This window comes from Alligator mississippiensis, chromosome 4 (assembly GCF_030867095.1).
Source record: "Alligator mississippiensis isolate rAllMis1 chromosome 4, rAllMis1, whole genome shotgun sequence".
Classification (NCBI taxonomy): Eukaryota; Metazoa; Chordata; order Crocodylia; family Alligatoridae; genus Alligator; species Alligator mississippiensis.
In genome coordinates, this window is record NC_081827.1 from 80,860,528 (window position 1) to 80,876,373 (window position 15,846).

At 39.1% G+C, this 15,846-nt stretch overlaps 1 long non-coding RNA gene across 1 annotated transcript in view; it reads left to right on the plus strand.

Moving 5' to 3' along the window:
* Positions 1 to 5,653, plus strand: part of LOC132249827 (uncharacterized) — a 71,876-nt gene extending 66,223 nt beyond the window's left edge. The window contains exon 6 of the long non-coding RNA XR_009461333.1: positions 4,917 to 5,653. This is a non-coding gene — a long non-coding RNA (uncharacterized LOC132249827). The remainder of the gene's footprint in view (positions 1 to 4,916) is intronic.
* The last annotated feature ends 10,193 nt before the right edge of the window (positions 5,654 to 15,846 follow it).

The following is a 15,846-nucleotide window of genomic DNA, read 5'->3' on the forward strand; positions in this document are numbered from 1 at the left end:
GCAGCCGAATAGGGCCACATGTATAGATGCTGAGAAATTTACTGCAGAGCTAATTAGGCAGCTCTGTAGTAAACATCTCATGAAGATGCCCTCAGTAGGCATGACTACACATGCAAATTTACTGCACAGTAACTAAAATTACTGCACAGTAAATATGGAGACTTATACCAACTCAGGTGTAATGCAGGTATCAAATTTACACCCGATTAGTTACTGCACGGTAACACACATGTAGATGCCTTACTGTTGAGTACCACTGTGTGTATGAACTGCCTTGGAACTAACTTCAGTCCCAACTCAGTGTTAATGAGCTTTAATAGCGTGTATTTGCTAGCCTGTTCCCATTTACTGCACAGTAAACTTAAGCTGGAATAAATGCATGTGTAGGTCTTAAAATCACATTTTTGAAAATGTTAACCAACCTATTTTCTTTTTATTCCTAAAAGGATAACATTGAAAGGTTGCCTAAAATTTTAATATCTAGGAAAATTAAAGTGAAGGGAAAGGATGTAAAAAGAAAAAAAAAAGATGCACAGGTGTTGAAAATATGAGAGGAAAAGTTACATTTAAACAACAAGAATAAATCAAAATTGAATAATGAGGGAAGAAAAGAAAGAAAGTGGTAAGGAAAACAGATTACTTAAAAAAACATGCCGAATAAATGTAAATAATGCAGTAAAATACACATGACTATTACACTCTGGAGCTCAGTATCAAGTAAGGAGTTTCATGGTGAAATTCCTTCCTCATTCCTTTATCCCAGCCTAGACCTCAAGAGACAAGAAGTAGGAGGAAGGGGGAGAATCTTGTTCCAGGAACATTTTTAAAAGCCCTGTTTATGAAGATTAATACTTTTGTGCCTATGGAATCCATCAGGTAATACTGAAAATCCTATATTTTCCTGGAGAGAATACCCCTGGGTGTGAATACAATAGAAAATCCCTGCAAAGGTTTACTTCATTCTCTCAACATTTTGTTGACCGCCCAAAAAGAATTGTATAGGCTGCTTGCACCTGTCAGTGCAGTCCTGCGGGTGGCAAGGTAGATTGTCAGAGGACCTGTTCTGCAGAGCTTCAAATGGTAATAGCATGAGAGCTTTACTTCCTTGAAAAGCTGTGGTGAGGTTTTTCTTTATTAGCATGGCTCTCACTTTTCCTTTCGTTGTTTTTGAGTTTGATTTGTTCCTTGGGGATGTGCTAGTGGTATTGAGATGCACCTTGTTAACTCATTTTCATGTTTCATGATTTCTTTCAAAGCACTAGCCTGAAACTGTTGCACTGAGCAATGGTTCTTGCCACATGCAAAGCGTGAAATGTGTTTGAAAACAAACTTTTAATTAAAATCTACTTTTATGAGCCTACTGTTTCTTTTTCATTTAAGCAGCATCTGGTGTTATTTGTGACAGTGACACTAGGAGAGCAAGGTATCAGAGAAAGAAAATTGGTTGTTATTAATAGTTGAACAATCTGAGGAATAAGTCTTATGTTTAAAATAAAATATAACATTTTCAAGCACGAAGTCTTCTGGCTATTAAAGAATTACATTTTCATTAGAATCAGTTTTCAGTCTCTGCCATTGGACATTAGTGCCAGGATCACAAGTTACATCCCTTTAAGTAAAATGGTAGCTGCCAAGTATAAGTTCAAAATGTTAATTTTTACTAAACCTGCATTGCAAAAACATTTTTCACAGGTCTTATGGATTGACAAATACTTCAAACCCTGCAAACAAAACAGTTTCTGAGGGCATTGCCTGTAATTTTCTCTTAGAGAGCAATATACTATACACAATTAATATAATTTACATTTTATTTGTGCACTGACTGCCAAAGAAAATGGAGCCTAGTCAGGATGAACCCTGTAGGTCCTTTCTCAATTTAAAACGCAATATTAAATTTTAGAAAGCAGAATGATCTGTGACAGGAATTCATCTATCATCTTCTGAGTAATTTATTAACATGCCGATATTTACAAAGGTCCAATCACACCCTGTTTCTAATCTACACAAATATTCAATTGTGTAAAATAATTTGTGATTAATGAGGCACAGACTCTACAACTGTGACATTTAAACATTTTCAAAAACAAAGCAATGTAACCTTATCCATCTGTTAGAAATAGCATTATTGTTGAAATTGAATGATTTTTCTAGTCTCACTTCAAGGAGGTGGAACAGATGTTTAACCCTAAATGTACCTTTTTTCACCAGTTGTATCATCATTTGGTTCTTGTTTTGAGTGTCTCAGTTGCATTATCCCTACAAAGTTATTCCTTAATAACGGCGCCATACAATAAATCTTGCAGTCTGATTGGCTGACAGCACTTATTAGCCAGTCACAGAATAGAAATTTCCTTAATCACTTTCTAGAGTTGCCTTTCCTCTCCAAATATTATATGGTGACTATGAAAAATTCTTCTGGTCTGGTTGATTCCTATGCTCAGAATGAACAAGCTTGTCACCTAGAAAGAAGAAACTACATTAAATATCTGCTTGATGAATAAATAAAACACTAAAAAGTGTATGAAGAAGGAGGACATAAAATATTAATTATAAAGAAACGAAATGAAATGAATTGCTGAAGGGAAAATGTGTGTATTTAAAAAAGTTTATGAAGAAAAATAATGGGTGATTCTTTTCTTTCCTTCATGGTTGATTCTTTCCTTGCAGAGCTAGAGGGCAGGGAATATGACTGAGATAAGGGGATGGGGTGGGGAAACAGAAAATAAAGTAAGTTTTAGATATCTATTTTGGAATTGTGAAACATGATTGACAAGTTTAGCTGTAATATCCAATGACTCTCTGCTCTAGATTTCATTCTTCAGCAGCACAGCTTCTGCTATTATCAACATAGCCCAATGCCTGGAAAAATATGGAGTGGATAGACTGTTGAAATGCAACTGACTCACTTTGATATAAGGAAAAACAGAAAATTGACAGAAGTGATTATGACAGGAAATGGGAAACATTCGGAACAAGTTTCTGAAACAAAGAACATCCAGCTATTGGCTGTCAAACTAGTTAAAAGCCTTGAGGCCAAGATTGAGTTCAAATAGCTCAAAGATGCACATATTTCCATAGCAGAAAAAATGCTTTGAAATCTATTCCATCTTTCCCTCAAATAATTCTACCAATGAAGATATTAAAAAAAAACAAAACAACAACAACCACCCCCTACCCTGTCTTAAGAAATAATCTGATTATTTGCATACGTAGAACAGAGATGCACATTTCCCCCCCACTTATGGCTATGCTAGAGATAAGTTTCTCATTCCTACGTTACCTTTTAAAGCCCAAGTATTGAAGTGCTTCCATTGCTGATTATTCACCTTTTTGCTTGTGATTTTGCTTTGCTTGTCATTACCTAAAACTCCTTATTTTTAGGGAAATTGGTATACTATATGTACTTAAGGAACACAGCATAATAATAAACTGAACCTTAAACTCCAGTTTTGCTGTAAATAGTCCACATGACTCAAACAACACATTTAAAGAACACGGCCATCATAAACATGATATTCAGCATTTGTTGATGTAAATGCCATACTTCTACTACATCATCAAACCTATCTTTAACAAAATAGCTAGCAGACTACATACTCATAGGGTAATTGTAGCTAAGGTCAGAGTTCAGATATTGAAGTAAAAGTCTCAGTTAATTTAAATCCCTCTTTTTCTGACACACCTTGAGTGTGTACTCATATGCAGGAATGTGTACTTGTAGGCTGCATCCAGATAAGTGTGGCTGTGTGGTATGTGGCGCCAGAGACCCATCTGTGGAGCAACACACTACACATTCAGGCATTCCCCACACTGCTCCCTTGTAGTGCAGGGTGGGTTTTTGACCCTGGGAGATCGTAGGGTCCAAAAAACCTATATGGAAAAAAAGCAAGGCAGCACACGTGGTGGCAGCACGCACATCCCAAAACCAGACCCTAACTCGCTGGAACCATGCTCCCACTGCTGGCCATGTTCTCAGCCACAGGCGCATCACAGCTGCAGCTTTTCTGTCCCCCAGAACCCCAGATAAGACTTCTGGGGCAGCATAGTTGCTGGCCTCAGCCCCCCACCCCACCCCACCCCACCCCACCCCACCCCACCTGGGATAACCAGCGGCACACCAAAGCATGTGTGGCACAGGTGTCTCCAGTGACCAGTAGAAGCGGCCCAAGGTGTGCCACTACTACTTGTCCCTGGGGAACCAAATATCTGCACTCATCTGGAAGTGGCCATAGAGGCACAAATAGTACCACTGCATTGTGCCTCATTGCATGCCCCTGCATGTGCAGTTTAGTGTTCAGCAAACTATCCTGGGTAGGGGTAGGGGAAGGCTGATGCAAGCTCTGCACCACTTATTTCCCTGGATAATTTTTTTGCTACTAGGATTTCCCAGTAGCAAATTTTGCTCTCACATTCCCTGCACGTGGTTTGTGATGCCATGTGGTGGCATGTGGTGCATACAGGGACCCACCCTGTCTGTCCTTTTGTACTGATCTAAATAATATGTTTTCCATCTGTAGCTGGATACTTTGTTTGAAAATAAAGAAGGCAGAAAGAAAAGGCACTTTTTTAAAACTTAGATTTTTATTACCAAAATTCATTCAGCGTTCCACTATTATATTACCTGCCAGTGACACTATTTATGTCCACTAAAGCTTTAAGGAACATACTATATCATGAGTAGTGTGGTAAAATTGTGAATTATCAACAGTATTATAGTATTATTAACAACAGTATTATTTCCAGGCAAGGGGAAAGCAACTTCCAAAAGGTTCACAAAGTCCACATATAACAAGAAGAGTGACACCTTCAGATTCATGCCCTAGAGAAATCTCATTGTTAGATGTGTTTTTCTGAATTGGACAATGATGAACATAAGTTTCCTTCTCACGCTATTCATTTGTTTATGTGATGACTAGGAAAAAAAAGTGGAACCCCAGAAAGTGAAAAAAGATTCAGCTGGAGCAGTACACTACACCTAGAATGTGGTTATCATTGTTGCCCTGTATATACTGGAGGATCCTGTTGTATTCGAAACAGCACGCTGCAGTGGAGTGAGTGTCAGGAATTGTTTGTACTGTGATATCTCTTTTGAATGCAATGTACTATAGTGACATGTCCATTTCTTGTACCTCACAAATAACATGCAATTCAACAAGAGTCAGAAGACCTACAGATCATTTGAATTTGTGATTGCTAGTGGTAATGGTGATGTTCAGGGTATGATATTCTCTGGTTTAAGATGCAATTCAGGACTCTACCCTCATGTTCTAGGTAATCAGAATATTTGAGTGTGCGAAGAATGTGCAAAGAGTATGTGAAGAATGATAGAATGTATTAGTATTCTTTGTGGGTTTGTCAAGAATGATAGTCACTTTAGTAGTCTGCTTCTATGATTTGGCGATCATAGGAACCATCTAAGGTTTTGTCTTTTCTACAGGACAAAAAGAATAGCATGTTGCAGACCTAGCACTAGTATGATCATTTAGGTATTTTAGGTTATTTCAGTTTTAAGCCTATATTAACATAGAATGATGTGATTCAAGAAATTAAGTTTTAATCAGGATTTGATTGTGCTTTGAAAGAAGATAGTAATTATTTTTTGGCACTGTGTGTGACTGATATTCTTTTTGTTACACACTATGCATTCAGATTAAATGGTCTGTCTAAATAAATGTTCCAAAATGGTACTTGTGTGATTTCTTTGTCCTTTTAGAAGAGAATGAGTTATGATGTCATGATTTACTTAGCTTCTCCTTCTTTAAACCTAAATTCAAATGCTATTATGAGAGTGGCAATTTACAGTAAATCATTTGAATCAGATTATAATGACATGTAAATTATAGTACAATACAACTGTTCAAGTGCACTTTTCTAGTGGAGTAAAAGATTGGAAAGAAATCATCAAAGAGAAGGCTAATTGCAATCAAATTAAATGACTGGATGGATTGGAATTACGATACAGAATTATGGAAAATTGTCTGCTCTGGTGCTTTCGGGGGGTGATGTGTCTTATCTCTGAGTCTGTGTTAACTTGCATTTACTAAGCATAGCTACATCCTGATTCATATCATAAAATTAAAGGTGATCCAAATATAGGCCAGAGAGAATGATACTATCTTTTCCATATGTGGAAGAAGTGATTTTGCTTAAGAAGACAGAGAAGCAGCCAATGTGGTATCAAATACTTTTTGATTACAAAATATACTTAAAAAAAAGTTTAGTTCACCCTCAAGTAAAGTTCAAACTTGATTTGCTGCCAGAACCAACTCTTTGAGGTAGTAATGAGTTGGAAGGGCATTCTGGGTAGTGTCATGCAAATGAGCACTTGAAGCAATTCTTTTCAGTATACTTTGCAAGCCAGAACTGTGGAAGTAATTAGTCTGCTCTTTGTGGGTCTCGTAAAACTTTTGGATGTTTTTATACATTCAAAGCTTTCCTTTCTTTAATTTACTCTTCTAGTAACTCTTCATATATTTACAAGGAAGCTTTACACCAAATGGAGTGTGGGGATACAAAAGGAAGTTAACTTAAACCAAACTGGAAAAACAAAAAGTCCAAACAGATCCATAAGCAAGGCCCTAAAGAGCATCAATTGATGCAAAAAAGATTAATAAACAGTAAAAGAAGAAGCTTACCAACTTGTGCGCTGAACAACCAGCTTTCCTACCCTGAAAGATGCTATTTGAATAAGCTTGGTGGTACTTCAGCAAACATGCTCCAACATACAATGAAGCATGAGTAAAGGAAGTTACAACTGGTCATATTCAAGTTGATATTGTATATGCTTCTTTTCTCAAACATTAACCCAAAATATAAGACGTTCGTATGACAAAAGTATAGTTTAATATTATATATTCAACTATATGGAATTATGACTTTCATAGTACCTGATTACATTTGAAACACATAACAAATTATGTTTTTAAAATAAAAATAGTAAACTTAAGTCCTCCCTCTCATCCCCTTTTTGGTACTGGATATAATGAATCTAATAAGACACAAATTAACACTGCAGTCTTCTTCACACTTTCCATGGTCCTATTTCACAACTAAATGCTCTAGTTTTAAAATTGGAATTATCACTACTGTGAGCTGGTCCCATAAAATGGAATCAAAATTTTCTATTGCCTGCAGACTAGGATTAGCATGTCTACTGCTAAATTCTACTGATGTATGTCTCACACAATATGAGCTTCTGTATTTTGTTTTTTCCCTTATGCTACAACAATACAATGAAAGTGACAGTATCACATTTGAAAAATGGACAAATTGGTATTCATGCTTAGTCCTTCTATAAGAAAAAAAGTGAATAGTATGCATTGCTGGTAGCTCAAAGGTAATTTTTCAAGCAGTAGTCTCTTACTCTTGTTTATAACCCCACATAGGCTTGAAATTGAAAAACTTGTTTCCTTATCAAACTTTTGCATTCATTGCATGTGTAGTCTGATTTATGCCCGTAGAGTCTTTCTCATAAGCATTGGGCTGCTAGTATTGATTTTTTTTTAAATAAATAACATTCAAGCACTTCTTTTGAAGGATGGAAGGAAACAAATGAAAAATTACATACTTTGAAGATAATAGTGAAAAAGAAGCTCAGGGAAAATTTGTTCTTCAAAATTTTTAGATCTTTGCTTTAGAATTATTACTAATTTTATGCATGATCACCTCTATCATGTGTAAGACAGGTAAGCAAAGAAGTGGAGTTGAGTCTAATGCTGGAAGGAGTTTCCTTTAATCTCCCCCAAAAGTAACTACTTTTCAGATTCCTTCTTAAAGTTGTTCTTTGCTGTGATTCCTATAAAAGAATGAGATCAGATAGATGGCTAGTGTGCTGCAACTATTGTCTATACTGCTGTCTCACTGCCTCATTATATTCCTCTACCTATCTGTCTATGACTATTTATTGACTCTTGATTTATATGCTGATTGACAGCTCTTTGGGACACAAACCATCTTTTGGTTTTTGTCTGTACTATACCTAGGACAAAAAGTTACTTGCTTAGAATTTGGGCATTTAGGTGATACAGTAGTATGAATAGTAAATCGACATGAGAAAAACTTTCCCTACATATGGAAGGAACTAGAAACTGAGATGCTTGATTCCTGTCCTTCACTGAAACTTTGGAAGCTTCTCAAGCATCACATAATTTGTAGTCATAAGAATTTGAGGATTGGAGTTGGTAAAATCATTCAGCCAGAGTTGACAAGCAGCAACTATCTGATCTACTCATATCAACATATATTTTAAGTTGAAATCCACACATATAGCCAGAAGTTAATACTTCTCCTAGCTGCATAATTATCATGTTAACTTCTGTTATCTCCTCTCATTGCCTTCTCTTTGCTTCTGCATATAACTGAAATGCAGGTTGCACACATGACATGTATATTACAAACTATACTGAGTTCACAGTAAAAGGAGAGGGGACACAACGCACAGCCTGACATGGGGGTAAGTCATTCCACTTTGAGGTAAAGTTACCCTTCAGAAAGTGATGATTAACTATACAGTGGTATATATTACACTTGTATACTAGTTGCTTGCCCCTTTCCCTAGTGGATTTCACACCAATGTCACCATTTATAAAATGCAAATTGGCTGTCCCACCATCTAGTAGTGGCTATTGTGGGCAACCAGCTTACAAAAGCTGGTCACATGATTTCCTGTGGAGGAATTTATTACAGAGTAAAATTTAAAGTAAATTAAATCTTAATAATTTTGTGAATCTGTATCCATATAAATTACATTTTCTGGGTAAGATCTTAAATTTCAGAACGTAATACTTCACTTTCGAACTCACTTCTTTACTCATCTTACTTATCCTTCCCAGGCCTATATTTCTTAACTTGCTAGGCACACTACAAATTCTACTTTTCCATTAGGCTTCTGGGAAGCCTAAAGGTGAGCTGAGTCTCAAGTGGGTTGATGTGTTGTTATATATGAAAAACTACTTTTATTAACATTGTATGGTGTATGTCAACTTATAGGAGAAAAATCAAAGCAAATGATTAAAACTCTTGATATTAAAAAGAATAATTTGAATAAATAAATGTGCCATTAAGTTTTGCTTTGCTTATTTCTGTTTTCTTCCCTAAGCTCTGAGAATGAGGTGTCTTTTCAGAAAGCAAACCAGAAAATAATGCATTTATCTAAAGAAAATTAAGTTAATCACTCATAGACTCCTTTGGAGACTGTGAAGGTTTATGAAAATATCTGGCCTTCTTTAGTATATACCCTAACTACAACAATATATTAAAAATAGCATGGTATGCTTGATTATGGATTTCTGCCAGTTCTCAATGTGGGTTATTATTACAGATCTGTTTTGACCATTGCACAGCTAATAGTAACATCTGGAAATCTGAGGTTCAAAGGTTAGTTTCCTCACAAAGTTAAACCACTTTGATTCATATCAACCTAATTTTGACCTGGAATTTAACAGTCCTGCTCCTAACGTTGTATTGTAAAATATAAGACCCTTTTTTTTCTTTGACTTGGTTTCATTTTATTTTGTTGAAGTATTTAAGCATATGATGTAGATTGAGAAATCTGTAAATGATCCTTCTTTGTGTTTAAAAACAAAAAGTTTCTACAGGTAGGTAGATTGTTATATTTTGCACACAAGCATACCATATGGGAAATTCAGTACCGTATTGAAAAAAAGCAAATTGTTCCTGTCATGTAAAATAGCCTAAAAAAACCCCTTGTTTCCTTTTATATTTTCTTATATGGTATCCTGGCATTCTTTTTTTTGTCTCTTTTTAAATGCATATAAATGTAAACATATAGTGCGTACATATGTATTTCTCAAACTTTTAAACTCAAGGCACCTTTCATTTGATTTAAGGCACCACTCATTAGACTCAAGAGACCCCTTCATAATGTTTGTGAATTGAGTGGCATCCCATTCCACAAACCTATTTATTACAGTGCTTGCCTCCTGGCAAAGGGTCTGGGCAATGGGAACAGTGAAGCAACCAGACAGGGTCAGCCTGAGCCTGCTCTCCTTTGCCAATTTCCTCACCCCTCCTCCAGCCCCTGTCAAAGGATCTTGTGGGACTCCAAGGTTCCCTGGCACCCTGGTTGAGAATAACTGAATTAGACTATTTACTTTTCTTACTGTCTATGGATTAACATATTATGCTGATACAAACTGCTACAAAATCCTAAATTACCATATGTTCATTTTACCAAATAGATTATGCCCTTGGCATGATGGCTGTTTACAGACATTAGAAAAAACGCAAAAAAAACCTCCAGTCCTTTACTTTAAACTTGGCACACTCCCATGCTGAGCCCAGCACATGCCCAGAAGAGGCCTCATGTTAATTTGATCGGGCTTGCCCAATATCTGTATAGATGCGTTTTTGGCACTTTTATCTAATAGCTGATTGAATCCTCTTTTGATAAAAACACCAACAAGCCCCACTGAAGTGCCTAATCTGTACAAACGCTGCAGAGCTGAGTCAAACTAACACGCTGCTTCTTCCAATAAAGGACATTTTTTTAACATCTGTAAGCAGCCAATGATGCAAAAATGAACAAATGTGAGTAAATCCCTGCCTTTTTCTCACACAGAGCTGAGTTTACTATGTTGCTAAGACTGTGGCTCCAGACTCCATCTGTGTGCTCAATAGATCCTTTTTACTCCTACAAATAAGTACAAGAGGGTTGCAAGTGAAGCATGTTTTTCTCACAAGTGGATCAGGGACAGAGGAACGTCAGACATCCTCCTGTTCCCTTCCAAGTAAATGAGCCAGATCTACAAGCTGGCAATTGGGGTGGTGACAAAAACAGGCCACCTGCTAAAACTTTGGAGGGTATACACACTGACCAATGGGAGGCCACGGTTCTACAAGGTCCTAAACAAATTTCAGAGCTAATAAGAAGCCCCTGTGATCATGACCAACCACCAGAAGATACAGGAGGTAGTCAGATCCAGAGACATACCGTTGACCATGGACCTGCTTCCCAGTGATGGCTGCCAGTCTCTATGGGAGTGAACCTTGCACAAGGGCCTACAGAAGCATAACAGGGACTTGAATTGGTAAGTAGCGCACTAGGTAACCCCATGTGAGCTCTGAGACACAGAAAAGGACAGAGAAGCCAGTCCAGTTGCTCTAGAGAAACCTACCAAGGGAAAGTGGAGGCCATCAACCACCTCCTGCAGTTTTGCCCATATGCCAAGGAAGTGTGGAAGAAGGTAAACTGGCTCCATTGGGTGGTGACAGGGGTCAGGACCATGACCAGAGAGGCAGCACTGTCTGGGCACCTAACCAAACAGGGGTCCCCATCAACCTGCTTATATCAGTTTTTCTCCTGTGTCAGGAGTGCCCTGCTGAAGATCAGAAATGTCCTGATGTACCAACACACAAAGCTCTCAGTTGATGACTGTGCTAAAATGGGACTGAGAGAGCTGCAGCTGTACCACCAGAAGACGGTAGGAGAAGATGGCAAAGAGGTAGCAAAGACTATCTGGCAGATGTGCCACTGGCACAGACTGTTCGAAGACATCGCCTCCCCGGAAGAAGAGAGTGGTGATGTTGAGGAAGAAATTGAGGCGAGTGAAGAAGAAAGTGGATCAAGTGACAACAACAATGAGAACAGTGACAGTGATGATGGAGAAAAAGACAGTGAAAGGATAATGACATTCACTAAAAACTAAAGACTAAGTAAATGAGCAGAGAAACAGTGTATTTGTAACAGTGAAAGGAATGTGGATGGGTGTGTAGGAGTGTGGGTGTGAGAATTGTAATGAGTGTGCAGGAGCATGTGTGTGAAATTTGTAATGGGTGCATAGAAGCATGGGTGCAGGGGTGTGATTATTGTAATGGGGATGTGAGTCTAACTGTACATGCTTGAAGACCTGTAAGGTTGTAGTGCAGGGGTTGGCAACCCCTGGCATGTGTGGCATTAGTGACATGCGGAGACATTTTTCCATGCACAAGAAATTTAAAAGAAATTGCTTAAATTTTTTTTTTAAGTTGCTCCTCTGGGTTCTCTTCTGCAGCCCCAAGTCCCAGCACTGTAGCAAGCACCAGAGCAGAGCCAGGAGAATGCAGGCAGATGTTGTCTGTGTTCTGCCCCCCCTCCTTGCTCCCAGGCTGCACCCTCCAGCCCAGCTCGCCCCTGGAGGGAACTGCAGATGGACAGGGCTGGGGCTGGGGCAGGCGCTGTGCAGAGTCACTTCCCAGGAAGTTTCCAGTGAATGGCAGAGCCCTGGGCCCAGGCAGGCAGACACCCTGTGCCACCCAGGGCAGCACTGAGGTGCTGAGTGCTGGGGCCAGGTGGTAGGGACAGGGTCTGGGCAGTGTGGGTGGAGGCACCGTGGGCAAGGCAGTCTGGTACAACCCTTAGGAAGGCAGAGGCTGGGCAGGAAGTGGGGGCACCCCTGGGGCTCTGTGGACTCAAGTTGTGCTGGGCGGGGAGGCGGGGGTGCCCAGTGGCACCTGTGGTGGGACCTGGCCGGGGCAACGCAGCTCCTCAGAGATGGGCCACAGCCATCCTGCACACATGGGGATGCTGCCTGGCTGGGGCAGGATGCCGGGCTCTGGGGTCTTCCCTCTCCAAGATCAGCCTCTCTGCATGCTGGGCACAGTGCAAGCAGGGCAGAGCCATCCCTGGTGCAAGGGCCTGGCTGCAGGAGCCCTCTGGAGCCTGGGAACAGCCACCGCAGCTGCCCCAGCCTGCCTGGGTCCTGGCCTTGCCCACCCTCAGCTCCCCTCAAGGGGCCAGGGCTGGGGCAGGCACTGCATGGAGCGGCTGCACTGCAGGCTCCCAGCCGGCTTGGCCCCGAGCACTGTCTGTGGCAGCTATTCCTAGAGCCTGGGGAATAGCCTGTGGCTGCAGCTCTCACTCACACTGTACCCGCATGCACAGAAAACAGGGAGCTCTCTGAGCCCGGCGTTCTGCCCCAGCCGGGCATCCCTTCATAGGCAGGATGACTGTGCCCCATCCCTGTGGAGCTGCATGGGCTGGCTGGGCCCCACCTCCAGTGGTGCTGGGCCCCCCACTGTGGCCCAAGTCTGCAGAGACCTGGAGCAGCCCCCGCTCCCTGCCTGACCCCAGCTCTCCTTCAGCAGCAGCCTTCCCAAGGGCCTGGCCAGGCCAGCCTGCCCGCAGCAACTCCCCGGTGCCTGCTGCTACTTGCTCCTCTGTCCCTCTCTTCCCCCTCTCATCACAACATGCTTAACAAGTAAAAAAATTCACAAGTACAAGGCAGTACATGGTTTTATTTATTGTCATCAGGTTTTGAATTTTTAGAAAGCCTGGTATTTACTGTAAAAAAATAATTAAAAAAAACTCCACAATATTAATGATTATTAATTGTATTAAATATGCAGTACGTCTTGCCATGTACCCCCTCCACTGCAGTTTTGTTTTTGTGGCGTGCCGGCACTCTGGCACCTTACAGGGTAGACATTGTGGTTTTTTCAGCACTCCAGCCCAAAAACATTGCCTACCCCTGTTGTAGTGTATCTATCTATCTATACACAGACACACACACACAGACACACACATAGATAGACAGATAGATACAATTTGCAAAAAAAAAAAAAAAATAGTCTTTCTCCTAACCTAGCCCTTGAATATGCTAGACAGTGCCAAAAGGCTGAAAAGTAGCATCAGGCGATTGCCCTCAGGAGAAATAAGGAAACAAAAGAGTAATTATTTTCCCCCATGTCACAAACCTTTTTCTGGTTTCCTGCTGGGTGGAAAAACTACACATATCCCCTATCATAGGGCTAAACAGAAAGGCTCAAACTAATCCTGTATTTGCACTTCCTTTCCCTCTTCTGCCATCACTGCCCTTAAAATAAAATCTGAAAGTAGGTGTCAGTTAGGATATCCCTTGATATAGCATGTTCAGAGTGGTGTATCATAGGAAAATAAAATTAAAAGGAAGCATACAAGATCATGCATATTGTTCACTCATAAAAGCTATTCCTTACCCAAGTATGGCTTGAAAGGCAGTAATCTGTACCATGATATCTAGCAGGGAGAGACTTAAAAGCTTGTTTTCTTGCAGAAAATATTCCCCCCTCATTCTTTCCTGTAGATTGTAAATAATTAGGAAAGTCTACATCCCAATGGGATTTAGATGGAAATGAGAACTTTCATATACCCCATTTAATCCCTTTTCTAATGAGGCATGCACATAATTGGGTTGACATTAGAGCATAACATTTGCTGCATGGAGCAGCAGGTGATAAGGTCCATGGAGAAATAATTGATAGTCTGGCCATGATAAGCTTGCCTGCTTATGGAAAGCAATTCAAATTATATAAAAAAAATCAGGGACAGTGCATTATCTAACATTTATATTTATTTATTTAGAGTAGAAATACAGAACTCTATAAAAGTTTTTCAATAAAAACAGGGCTAGAAAGCAAAGTCTCTAGTTTTATAACAAACATGAACATCAATCCCAGACGACTACCTGCTGTTAGCTCTTTTTAACTCTAAGTCATTCTTTTACAATTTTACAATTCTTTAATAATAATTATTATTATAAATTCTGTGTTATAATGCAACTAGCTAAAGATATTTGTCAAATAATAATAGAAAAGATCCATGGTGAAATACAGATTGGCTGTTGGACTGAAATCTGGAATGTCAAGCTTTAACTCAGCTCCAACTTGTTTTCCCCAAGTTGCTGAATGATAAACCCCTTGGAAAGAGGAGTTTAAAACCAGAGTGCCAATTTAACCTTCCTTATATTGCTGCTAAAGTAAAAAGACAATCTCATTTTGTAACTCTGACAGTACGCTTTTCATTGTTTTAAAACCTCTTTCTTTTGACATATACCTTCCATAGCTGGTAAAGATGTGCTATGATTAATGAATAGATGTATATCTTTTTTTTAAACAAGTACCAGGTGCCTGTCAGTTAACATTTGTCAGTTTTCTGTCATTACCTGTGAACAAATGTTCCTATTTAAATAAAACAGGAGGCCTTGGGACTATGAAAGGGCGAATCTGTACCTGGGTCATTGTCAGCTTCATTTGTTATTTTAAAGTTAAATGTCTGGACTATTTAATATCAGAAACCTGCTGTTATACCACACAACTTCCTTATCCTAATCCTTTATGCCCTGACTGTAAAGATTTTCATAGTTTACAATATGAAAATGCTGCAAAGTATAATCAATCAGTCACATTAGATGACTGATTTTTTGTCACTATAAAATAACATATTATAATAAATCAACCTAGCAGCAGTTCTATATACAAACTTATTTTCCAGATCAAATATGCTTTAATAATCATTCAAAAAACAGACATTGTTATGTAGGTTGTAACATAATGCCCAAAATGTATTCTATACTGTGTATTTATTATTAAAAGTTGGGTAGATTCCTGTATTCCTTTACTTACTGATTTTCTAATCATGAAAGTCAACTGTTAGAAGACAGGGACTTTGAGTTGTGCCATAAGCACTGAAAACGAAGAGTAAAATGAGGACCTTGCTAAAAAATGTCGGTCAGTTTACTTTTAATTGCCTCCAGTATAGTTCAATGAATAGCATAATGATCAACGATGTTGTAAATCTGTTGAAAGTTTTGCTTTTTATATATATGAAGATTGATGACAGTCAGAAGCACAACACAAGCAAAACAGTACTATTACTACATAATGGTTTCCCAAAGTAGATCTACCACAGAAACTTTAACCTTGACCTACTGAAAGTAGTTCAACCTACCACTGGATGTGTTCTTTTATGTTCAGTATACTTCAACTATGCATAAAATCAAGACTACTAAGCCCACAGTCATTTATGACCCAGGCTCATGCAAGTCTAAGCTATCTAAGGCTGAAGATTTATACTTTTAATTGTCTATCTCC